This window comes from Chrysochloris asiatica, unplaced genomic scaffold (genome assembly GCF_000296735.1).
Source record: "Chrysochloris asiatica unplaced genomic scaffold, ChrAsi1.0 scaffold00039, whole genome shotgun sequence".
Taxonomy (NCBI): Eukaryota; Metazoa; Chordata; class Mammalia; order Afrosoricida; family Chrysochloridae; genus Chrysochloris; species Chrysochloris asiatica.
The window spans coordinates 12,921,635-12,934,956 of record NW_006408557.1 but is presented as its reverse complement, the minus strand read 5'-3'; positions in this window follow the sequence as shown (position 1 = coordinate 12,934,956).

Genomic DNA, 13,322 nt, shown 5'->3' with positions numbered 1-13,322 from the left:
GTGGCAGCGGTAGTGAGGTTGGCCCAGGATCGGACATTGTTTCGTTCTGCTGTGCATAGGGTTGCTATGAGTCGGTTCCAATTCGATGGCACCTGACAACAACAACAACAGCAGCCTAGCCTAATTTTTTTTAGGCTCCAAAGAGATTACAGTATAGAAAATACAATGGGATATTTCTACTCTGACACATGTAGTTGCTATGAATTGAAATCAAATCACAGAACAGCGAAAAGAGCCATTTTAACAAGACTTTTTGTCTCTTCTCCAGACCCTATCTCTCCCAAAAAATTAGCCACAATATAGATTCCAACTCAGTGAGACTCCATGTGCATGTGTTGGAATAGGGCTTTTTCATTGGTTGGTTTTTTTTGAAAGAATGTCAGGCTTTTATTGTGAGTCACATATCAGTGGACTTGTTTCTCTAATCTTTTGGTAAGCATCTGAGCTTGTTAACCATTTCCACCACTCAGGGATTCCACGTACTTCTGCTAGTTAATATTCAACCTTTTTAATGAGCTAGGGTAGTATTGGGAACCCCGTGGCTGGACAGCAAACCACAAGGTTCAGCCCTTTCATGGAAGAAAGTTCAGATTTTTCTGCACCCATGAAAATGCAAAGCCTCAGAAACCCTATACAGGGCTGACATGAGTTGGAATTGACTTGATGGAACTTAACAACAAAAGGGTGTTATTTACAGGGAGAGGAATTAAAGGAGTGATTGCCAGAAGGTGGAAGTCAGCATTGGGCTGCCTGAACCTTTACAACAGACTATGTTTCCAGCATCCTAGAACCTAGAAGCTATCATCTGGACTGAGACACTTACAATTTTATTGTTTCCTTATGATGATTATTCAGTTCATTGTATTTTTGAAAATATTAGTGTTTTCTATTTTGTGTGTCTATTTTAATTCTTAGCTTTCATCTCTGTATTTGGAGTGTGTGTGTTTTTTTAAGTAAAGTTTTTAAAAATTAAATCAACCAAAAATTTGCCAGACGTTTCAAATGTGGTCCTCACTGCATTTTTGAAGTTGTGACTTTTAAGACTGGGAAATTTTTCTCGGGAATGAGAGTTCATCTTGAAAAGGAACAAGGTGAGGATCCAGATGGTGATATACCAAGCAGGGGGCAGATGGAACAGAGTCTGTGTTTGCATGCATCCCCCACTCCATCTCCCTTCAGGAACAAGCTGCACCCTATTAACTACGTGCATGTTTAGAAGCTTTGTAGTGTGTAAACGGGCATCAACTCACTTCTGTTTAGCCAATCACTGCAGTCTGAGGCATTAGTCGGAACAGCTCACGCTCTCATCACCTAACAGAGACGGGTGCCAATGCTAAAAGAGGTTAGGTAACTTGCTGGGTTCACAGAAAAGGAAAGAAAACAACAACAACAACAAAAAAAAAAAAAAAAAAAACAGGAGGGACCATAGCCATGTCATGAACCCAAAGCTTCTAACTCAAACCATGCTGATGGCTCCATTACCACCAGTCTCTGCTTTGAGTAATGTTAATCCAAGGGAATGTTTGTCATTAAGTTACCAAATACATGTAATGTAGACAGAATTTCAAGGCAAGACACATTATATATATATATATATATATATATATATATAGAGAGAGAGAGAGAGAGAGAGAGACAGAGAGAGAGAGAGAGAGAGAGAGAGAGAGAGTTATAGTGTGGCACTATGGGTTAATGCACTGGACTGCAAAGTTTATTTAAACTGCAAGGTTGGCACTTCAAGTTCACCAGCCACTCCTCAGAAACCCTATACAGGGTCACTATGAGTCAGAACTGACTTGATGACACTTAACAACAACAACAAATATAATATATTTATGAGAAATTTATATCAGGGAAATGGCTCACAATCATAGAGGCAGAGTTCAGTTCCAGAGGGAAAGAACAACCTTATCCTATGTGTCCCAAGTTCAGTTCCAGAGGGAAAGAGCAACCTTATCCTATGTGTCCATTACACTGGAAGCAGGCCACACCCTCAAGGAATCATCCTTTCAATTGATTGGCTGCTCATAGTCAATCAGAGTTAACTATGTTTGCTCATAACCAATCGTCATATAGTTAACTATGCCTGTTTAGAGGATAACTACATCTCAACTGCCAAAACACTGGGAATCCTGGCCCAGTCTAGTGACACAAAAACTATCACAGTGTACCTCTTGTCAACATGGTACCTATAAACCATATGCATACTCTCAAAATAAAATTATGAAGTCATATTTGCACCTAACATGATATAACTAAAGCATGTACAACCAAAAATCCACTGGTTCCAATTACATCTTATATTTCACAAATGAACAAAGTAAGAATATTTGATGAACACATAAAAACAAAAAGTATACATTTATTTAAATGTCCCATAGGCACACAGCCTTATTCAGTCCATTGGCCTAGAGTCTGCAGCTGCTCTGTCTCTCAATGCCACTGCCTCTGCAGCCATCTCTGCTGTCACCACTTTTCTAGGTCGGTATCTCATGCTGCACTCGTGCTCTTCGTTCTTGATCTTGGGATTTTCCAGTTCCTGAAATGAAAGATTCACTACTTCCCCCTTTTAGTTGCATATCTTCTACAATTACAATTCTGACAATGATGATTCGTTTTGCTAATAGTTACTCACAGTTGAATCATAAAATCCTACCAGCATCATCTCCACCCCCTTTCATCTGGAAAAGAGAAAAACTACTCAACAGAGATTCTCCCTTGTACCTCTCATTCTGAGACTAAGCATACCCATGAAAGTTGCTAAGTCAGCTTTTATTGCCTCCACATTTTGATAATCAGTTTTTAAACAGCCCATCCTGGCAACCAAATGGAGTTCTGGTGTGATGCTATGGGTTAATGTGTTAGACTACAAAGTCAGTTTGAACCACAAGGTCAACAGTTCAAGCTCACCAACCACTCCTCAGAAACCCTATACAGAGTTGCTATGCATCAGAACTAACTTGATGGCACTTAACAACAACATCAACCAAATACTATTAGGAGACAAGTATGTCTCTTGATCTGAAGAATCCCATTCAGTTGGAATTCTGAGCAGCTGCAGCCATAAGCAAAAGTCCAGTACATCAAACTGCAGCAATTTACACTTGCTAACAGTATCAAACATCTTTATCTTCATCTGGTCAGATTCTGGTCAGCTCAGTCATAGCTATCCAAGCTACATCAAATGGGTACCAACTACAAGTTTGGGAGTTCCATGAACAGCTCCCTGCACTTCAAACCATCTGACCTGTTCACTCTCAACCCCAGCCCCCAGGGGATAGGTTAGTACCCATGGACTCAGGAGTTCACGCAACTCCCTAAACTTCAGACCAGCAAGCCCTTCTTATTCTCTCTCTCATATTAAGGCCAATGGATGCCAATGGAACATGTCTGACCTCAGTCATGTCTTCATTGTTGTTTTTCCCTCACTTCCACTCAACAAGCAGACACAGGCAGTCAACAACAAGCATACTGGCTGCTGTTCACTGGCTCCCTTTAACTTTCTTTCCCAAATGAGCTTTTCTATTGTGGGCAGACTTCTTGTTTTGATGTCCCCAAAGCAAACAGCTTACTTAAAACTAAAAAGCCAAACAGTCTACTTTTTTTTCTGTAGATATTTTCAAATGTGAATGCCACAACTCTGAAGATTCTGGGTAGGGTTCAGGAGTCCATTTAAAGCCCATACTCTACAAACAAACCAATTTCTCCTGGGCAAATTCGAACTCCCCTTTTAGAAAATCCCATTAAGTATAGGTTGAAGGCAGGTTTACAAGCTTTCTGTAACCATAATTTACAATATTCATTTCCACTGCACATGTATGTCTATTTTACAGTACTAGACAGGAGAAAACAATATTCATAAGGCAGTAAAACACATAAACTTATTTAAAACATTCAAACCCAATCTTTTTCTTCATCCTTGGATTAACCCCATTCATATGCATATGATTTCGGACCTCTGGCAGGACAGATCCAGTAGGCCCTGGCCCCTATCAGCCATCCTGTTTAGCCAGCATAGCATCCACTTTAGGCAACTCCAGAAGCTATTTTTCTCCCCTCAGCTGAAGCATTTTATCTTTTACATTCCTTTCAGCCATTACAGGAAACAAAAATCAAAATAACCACCTAAAAAAACAAAGGTTTCACTTCCCATACCCCTTCATTCTTTCTCTTACAAAACCTAATGCTTCCATGAGTCTGGAGTCATTACAATGAATCCCAGTCCTGACACCAACTACAAAAAACATGTGGGGGCTATGTCTGACTTCCTCTGACTCCAAAAGTGGTAAGACAACCAAACTCAGTCCAAGGCCATTTCCAATTAAGTAGAGGTCAGAAATGTCTCAACCCTGTAATATTATTTACTGTGGAGAGAGAGTTATCAGTGTCTTTAAAGTTAGTCAGACTTGAGAACCAATTTAGAAAACTCATCTTTGTGATGTTTATTTCTCTAGAACCCCACTCTCTAAGTATCACATGTTTTAGATTGGGATTTCTAGAGAAACAAAACAAATGAAACACACACACACATATAAATATTTATGGTGGTTATGGTAGTTATATACTGAGGAGTCAATTGTGACTCATAGCGACCCTGTATAGGGTTTCAAAGGCTGAAATCGTTATAGAAATAGAAAGTCTCATCTTTCTCCTGCAGAATGCCTGCCAGTTTTGAATTGCTGACCTTGAGATTAGCAGCCTGACTCATAGCCACTACACCATCAGAGTTCCATATATATATATATGCATTTGTTCAGTGCTACCAAATCAGTTCTGAATCATAGCAACCCTGTATAGGATTTCCAAGGAATGACTGGTGAATTTGAACTGCAAACCTTGCAGTTCAAACTGACCTTGTTGTCCAGAGCCACACCAGGACAGGATATACGTATATATGTGAATGTGTATAGATAGATAGATAGATAGATAGATAGATAGATAGATAGATAGATAGATATATGTGTGTGTATCTATCTATCTATCTATCTAATCTATATCTAGACACATATATAGTAGTCCTGGTATGGCACTGCAGGTTAATGTGCTGGACTGCAAGGTCAGTTTGAACCTCAAGGTCAGAGGTTTAAGCTCACCATCTGTTCCTTGGAAACCCTATACAGGGTTTCTATGAGTCGGGACTGATTTGATGGCACTTAACAACATCAACAACAAACATGTATGTGTGTGTATGCATGTATATACTCATGGTATGGGTGTTGTTGTTGTTGTTAAGTGCCGTCGAGTCGGTTCTGACCCATAGTGACCCCGTACAGGGTTTCCGAGGGTGTAAATCTTTACGGGAGTAGAAAGCCTCATCTTTCTCCCTCGGAGCGACTGGTAGTTTCAACCCGCTGACCTTAAGGTTCGCAGCCCGATTCGTAACCACTACGCTACTAGAGCTCCTTTAGGATAAATGCTCAATTGCAAGGTCAGTTTGAACCACAAGGACAGTGGCTCAAACTCACCAGCTGCTCCTCAGAAACCCTACACAGGGTCACTATAAGTCAGAACTGACTCAATCGCACATAACAACAACATATATAGGTATATGTACATATATACACCACCAATCCTATGTCAGTTTGTCTTACTGTGGTGCTGGCTGAAACTGAAGAGGACTTAAAATTTTTACTAATAAAGATCACAGACAACAACCTTCAGTATGGGTTGCACCTCAATATAAAGAAACCAAAAATCCTCACTACTGGAGCAATAAATAACATCATGATAAATGAAAAAAAAAAAAAGAATGAAGTTGACAAAGACTTTATTTTGCTTGGATCCACTCAACACTCATGGAAACAGCAGTCAAGAAATCAAACAATGTATTGCATTAGGCAAATCTGCTGCACAAGACCTCTTTAAAATGTTTAAGAGCAAAGATATCAGTTTGAGGACTAAGATGAGCCTGACCCAAGCCATGGTATTTTCAATAGCTTCATAAGCATGTGAAAGTTGGACAATGAATAAGGAAGGCCATAGAAGAATTGACGAACTTGTGTTATGTTGTTGGAGAAGAATATTAAAAGTACCATGGACTGCTAGAAGCACAAACATATGTTTTTTGGAAGAAGTACAGCCAGAATGCTTCTTAGAAGCCAGGATGGCGAGACTTAATCTCTCATACTAGGGACATATTAGGAGGATCTAGTCTGGTAGCATAGTGGTTACAAATCAGCATGTGAATCCGCAAGGTTAGCCGTTCAAAACTACCAGCTGTTCTGTGGGAGAAAGATGAGGTTTTCTGCTCCCATAAATATTTACAGCCTCAGAAGCCCTGTACAGAGTCACTATGAGTCGGAACTGACTCCACAGGACATAACCACCACCACCAGTCCTTGGAGCTCTATGTAATGGTTACGAATTGGGTTGCTAATCTCAAGGTCAGAAGTACGAAACTGCCAGCAGTTTCATGGGAGAAAGATGAGGCTTTCTGCTCCTGTAAAGAATTACAGCCTCAGAAACCCTGCACAGGGTTGCTATGGATCTGAATCGACTCAACAACAACAGTCCTTGGAGAAGGACACCATGCTTGACAAACTGAAGGATCAGTGATAAAGATTAAGACCCCCAATGAGATGGATTGAAACAATAGCAGCAGCAATGGGCTCAAGCTTGAAAATGATTGTGAGGATGGTGCAGGACAGGGAGGGCAGTGTTTTGTTCTGTTATGCATAAGGTAGAACCAACTCAACAGCACTTACTAGCAACAATACATATATACACAGATACACACACACATGGGGGCTTGGAAAGTTTGAAGGGAATTTCCATTATCTTTTCATCCCATCTTTCCATGAATTTTTTGATGCCCCCTCATGGGTTAATGCATCAGACTGCAAAGTCATTTCAACTGCAAAGTTGGTGGTTCAAGTTCACCAGCTGCTCCTTGGAAACCTTATACAGGGTTGCTATGGGTCGGAATAGACTAAACGGCACTTAACAACAACAACCTAATATACACACACACACAAACACAAGGCATTTTGTTGCAATATGGTGGCGATAGTTTGTACCTATTCTACAATTTTATCAGAAAGAAAAACACCCTAGAAGCCCAGATGAACTATAAATATGGAGTGGTGGGGATGGGGTCACTATGAGATCAAAACCTTGAGCATTAATGAAGGCTTTTTCTCATGCTATTTAAAATCTCAGTTCTTTATCATCTTTTCCCAGAATTATATTCTCTTCCTGTTAAATTCCTATGTGTTTGTAAGAAGTTTGTTTCCCTCTGTGATTTCTACTAAGAATTACAATTAGTCAAGTGATTATTTTAAGCTTTTCATTATTTCTAATAGAATTTCTGAACATTAAATTAACCGATGTTGATTTAACGTTCAGAAATTCTATCAAAAATCTAGCTAATACCTGACTTCAATGACAGGATGATCAAAGCTCAACTGGAAGAAGAAAGAAGAGGGGAAAAAAAGAGTAATCTGATACAATTTGATGAGCTTGACCTACACCTATGGATGCAGTAGCTCAAAAGAGGGAACAAGTCTTTACAGCAAGGATCATTCCCACCCCCTCCATACACAGAGTAAACAGGGAGGGGCAACTAGGACACTGGCTACCCAAAATGGGTGTGGGGAGGAGGCCTCCAAAGGCAAGAAGTGACTGGCTTACAAGCTTTCCAGAGGGAATCTAGATCCAGAGGGTGGGGAGGAAGGTAGAATCTCCACTGAGTAGTGTCCAATCTGTCTAGGCGGGCCTGATGAAAGGAAATGCTGATAGGTCTCTTGAGATGCAATAGTAAATAATTGTTATCAGGACTGATTGTGAGGGTTGGAAATGTAAAGGTAGACATTTTGTAGCAAAGAAGGGAGTGATTAACTTTGCAGTCTAGGAGCAGATGTCCCTGGGGTCATCAAGGGAGAAAAGCGGTGTGCAGGACCCTACCCAGAGAAGCAGTGATGCCAAAGATGAAGGCAGAGATGATGACGTGGAGAGAGAGAGTGACTGAGAACTTTAGACCCACAGAGGGAGAGGGGCTGTGTGCTGATGACCAAGGGGCAGGCTTGCAGGGTATACCCTGTGGTGGTTGGTTGATGATACCATTGTAACCATGGCAATGAAACGATATACAATAGGATGAATGTAAAACTAATGTTCTCCCATGTAAACTATCACATTGTTATTGTTGTTGTTGTTAGGTGCCATCGAGTCGGTACTGACCCATTGCGACCTTATACAAAGCAGAACAAAACACTGCCCAATCCTGGGTCAACCTCACTACTGTTGCCAAGCTTGAGTCCATCAATGCTGCCTCTTGGCCAATCCATCTCATTGGGGGTTTCCTCTTTTTCTCTGACCCTCCACCTTACCAAACATGATATCCTTCTCTAGCAACTGATCCCTCCTGACATTATGTCCAAAGTATGAGAGATGAACTTTGGCCATCTAGGCCTCTAAGGAGCACTCTGGCTGCACTTCTTCCAAAACAGATCTATTGGTTCTTTGGGCAGCCCATGGCGATTTCAACATTCTCCTCCAGCACCATAACTCAAAGGCATCAATTCTTCTACGGTCTTCCTTATTCACTGTCCAGCCTTCACATGCATATGAGGTTATTGAAAATACCATGGCTTGGGTCAGGCGCACCTTAGTCCTCAAGCTGACATCTTTGCTCTTCAACACTTTAAAAAGGTCTTGTGCAGCAGATTTGCCTAATGCAATACGTCGTTTGATCTCTTGCCTGCTGCTTCTGTGAGTGTTGATAGTTTATCTAAGAAGAATGAAGTCTTTGACAACTTCAATCTTTTCTCCATTGATAAGAATGTTTTTTATTAGTCCGGTGGTGAGGATTTTTGCTTTCTTTACATTGAGAATCAAGAAATACATTACTTTCTAATTCAAGACACGCAGCTATTCCCGGAGCTGCCATCTTTGGAGAGACCAAGCAGGGGAAGGATCAGAACAGCCACAAATGCCTGACAGAACCACACAGATACAGGTGTAGACATTCTTTTTTTGGTATCTGTTCATTGGTCTCTCGCTGTGTGCACACTTCCATTCTGGTGACTAGTGGGAATGCCTGAGTGAATGGACACCCCACTCCCACCCCTGGAGGGTTCTACTACACATGTGCACAGATCTCCTTGAAAATTTAAAGTGACAGTTTCCACTTAAAACCAAACAGCCACCACTCATCTGTCAGTTTGTTGTACTGTGATGGCTTGTGAGTTGCCATGATTCTGAATGCTATGCCACTGGTATTTTAAATAACCAGCAGTCACCCATGGTGCACAGGTTTCAGATGAGCTTCTAGACAAAAACAGACTAGGAAGAAAGAGTGACAAACTACTTCTATATCTTTAGTCACTGAAAACCTTATGAATAGCAGAGAAACTATCACATAATTCACATTCAAACATTTTTTTAAAAAGTCTAGCTAATGTAGAGAATTGCAATATGGGGTCTTAGCACCTTTTGTCTGAGTAGTTTACATCAGACTGTGAGCTGTCCTCCTAGCTAGGTGTAGAATTCTCCTATTCTATTCCAGAGACTGGGCTTCCATTCTATCAATGGAGGCTCGCATATTGCTATGATACTGAGCAGGTTTCAACGGCGCTTCCAGACTAAAATGATCCTGTGGATCACAATGAAGTGGTCCATGAGTTGGGGGCTGTGTTCATGGGGGCTGAGTTGGAGGAATTGTCCTCTAGATCTAGTATAGGATCTACACTGTGTAGTATCCAATCTGTCTGGGTAGGGATGATGAAAGGAAACGGGGATAGGACTTGTGTGGCACAATAGTGAATAATTGCTATCAGAACTGACTGTGAGGGTTGGAAATGTAAAGGTAGATGTTTCGTAGCAAAAGGAGGGGAGTGGTTGACTTTGCAGTCCAGGAGCAGAGGTCCCAGGGAACATCAAGGGAGAAGAGCAGAGTGTGGAACCCTACCTGGAGAAACAGAGACTCCCGAGATGGAGGCAGAGATGATTACATGAAGAGATGGAGCAGCTGAGGACTCTAGACCCCGAGAGGGGAAAGGCTGTGTGCTGATGACCTGGAGGCACTTTTGCAGGGTATACCCTTTGGATGGTTGATGATTCATGGAGGGGATTGTAACCATGGCAATGAAACAACATATGATAGGATGAATGTAAAGCTAATGTTTTCCCATGTAAACTATCACATAATTCACAATAAAACATTTTTTTTTTTAATTCTGCTGAGCAGATCTGTGGGCATGCATAGTAGAACCCTACAGGGGTGGAGGGGTGTCCACTTGCTCAGGCACATCCTCTAGTCACCAGAATGGAGATGCATAGAGAGTGAGGGATCAATGAACAGATATAAATAAAATTTCAAGCATGGAGGGGATTGTAACCATGGTAATGAAACAACATATGATAGGATGAATGTAAAGCTAATGTTTTCCCATGTAAACTATCACATAATTCACAATAAAACATTTTTAAAAAAATTCTGCTGAGCAGATCTGTGGACATGCATAGTAGAACCCTCCAGGGGTGGAGGGGTGTCCACTTGCTCAGGCACATCCTCTAGTCACCAGAATGGAGATGCATAGAGAGTGAGGGACCAATGAACAGATATAAATAAAATTTCAAGAGTGTCTACACCTTTATCTCTAAGGACAGATCAGGTGTCCGTGGCAACTCTGATCCTTCCCCCACTCCATTTGGCCCAAGATGACCACTCTGGGAGCCACTGAAGCTGGTGGATTCACAGGCACTGGATTTCTTGCTTCCACTACAAATTCCACTGGCTGTAATCCTTCAAACTTTCTAAATATTCCTTTATATGTGGTTCAGAGTTCTGGGACCATTCCCTAAACCTGCTTTGTCTGGCATTCTGTGTTATTGCTGACAGAGATCCTCACAGCACTTCTCCCCAATTTGCCATCAAGCTCTGCCACCTTATCAATACATCTTGATTGCATTTTTGATCAATTTCAGACTAAATAAGTTGGTATAATTCTTCAATTTCATCCTCACTGGTGCATAACTTTGAATAATAATGGTCTTAACTGGTTTTCTCTGTAGGCACATGGATATTAGCTGATCAGACAGCATTGTACCTCATGACAGATTTTGATATGTTTTTTTTGATGATGAATGTGATGCCATTTCTCTTCAGTTTGTCATAGTAAACCATGTGGTCATCAGATTCAAAATGGCCAATATCAGTCCATTTCAACTCACTAATGCCTAGGATATCAAGGCTTTTATTTTTTACAATTTCCAAGTTTCCTATATTCATACTTCTTACTTTCCATGTTCTGGTTATTAACGGATGTTTCCAGCTGTTACTCTTTATTTTCAGAACTCCATCAGCAAACGAAAATCCTGAAGGCTTTACTCCATTTGTGTCAACATAGTCACCTCTACTTTGAGTAGGAAACTCTTCCCCAGCCTCATTTTGTGTGCCTTCCAACCTGAGGGGCTCGTTTTCTGGTACTATATCTGACAGTGTTTCTCTGCTATTCATAAGGCTTTCAGTGACTAAGTATTCAGAAGTAATTCATCTCTCCTTACTAGTCTGTGTTCATCGGGAGACTCATCTGAAACCTGTTTACTATGGGTGACCCTGCTGGTTATTAAAATACCCATGGCATAGTTCCAAAATCACAGCAACACACAATCCACAACAATATGAAAAACTGACAGATGAGTGGTATTTATACATGTATATACAATAAAGAAGTTTGTTATCAAGAAATGGCTTATAATTGCAGAGTCCTGGGTCCTCCGTGAAAGAGAATGAGTCCCTCTCTCAAGTCCTTTATACTGGGAAAAGGCCACATCCCCAAGGAAACATCCCTTCAACTGATTTGCTGCTCATATCCACTCACCACAGAGCTAATTAATCCTGTATTAGGTTTTACCATCATAAGAATAAGCACACCCCAATTGTAGGGTAAGCACTTGACCATGAGGTAGTTTTGAACAGAAAGATTGGTGGTTCAAAGTCACCAGTGGCTCACTGGAAATCCATCCTATACATAGTCACAATGGATCAGAGTTGATTCGATGGCAATCCTGGCCTAATCAAGTTGACACAAAACCCTAAACATTACAATGCCCCAATGCAGAGTTTCTAGGTGTAGCAAACTGACACTCTGCAAGAATTTGGAGGCCAATTACACCAAAGCAGCAAAAAGGTGTGGAAAGTATCAACACCATGGTCCATAGAAGCCAGATAACTGCATTGCCAGCACCAGTCAGAACAAGTATGTTTTGGACATGTTATGTCTAAGGATACCCATGGGGCATCCTAGCACTGAAATGAAGCGATTCCAAATCAGATAAATGAAAACATTAATAAGAGACTTTATCTCTTTTAAAAATATAGGTATGTACTTTAAATCAGACCAAGACTGCATTTTTAAAAATTAATTTTATCTCATCTCACTTTTCCTGGCCAATTTTTTCTTTTCCTCCTTCTTCCTAAAGTTAAAAAAATTAATCAAACACACTTCTTCCATTGCTGAAACTAGCCATTTTTGAGAAAAGAAAAAAAAAGTATCAGCTCACAGAGTATCAGAGACTCATCACAAACACAATATGAGGAGAAGGGATTGCTAGTACGGTGATCCCCATGTGTCAGAATAAAACTGGGCTCTGTAGAATTTTCAGTGGCTGATTTTCAAAGTAGATTGCCAGTTCTTTTTTCTGAGGTGTCTCAGAGTGGTTGTGACCCTCCATCCTTTGGGTCAGCAGCCAAGTACATTAACAGTTTATACTACTTAGGGGATCAAGTGTATGGTAACTAGTTTTTGTTTTCTTGTGCATGTTGAGATGCATTCTTAGATTAACTCTCTGGCACTCTTGTTTTCACTCTTCAGTGTTCTCTCCATCATTGCATCTACTCTAACAGCATCTAGGGTGAAGAAAGGAGGGAAAAGAAGTGTCAGGAATAGAGGGAATTAGGGGTTTCCCCACCCAATAAGCACCTATATTTGAGGAGATTCTGTAAGTCACCTGAGGTCAAGGACAAATCCTGTGCAGCATGAATGGCACTCTCAGAAAAGAGGGTGGCAGAGCTACCTGGGTACACTGCTATGAAACAGAGAAGATGTCATTGCAACAAGCGTTCATCTGGAGTGACTGGCTTTTTCAAGTCATTCTAAAAGAAGTCTGTGGTGAAACGCTCCTTCACCAGCCACCAAGAGTCTCCACCTTTCCCCCAGGTGGGGTCCCCTAAGGGCAACACATGGTATTCCACATTTTTGATGTATTGTGCTATCCTTGACAGTTTAGACAACATGCATGTGTGTCATGTCACTTCCAATCTAATATTCGTGCAAAAATGCTCAATAGCAAAGGTATGTGGAGATAGGAGCTTCATAGCC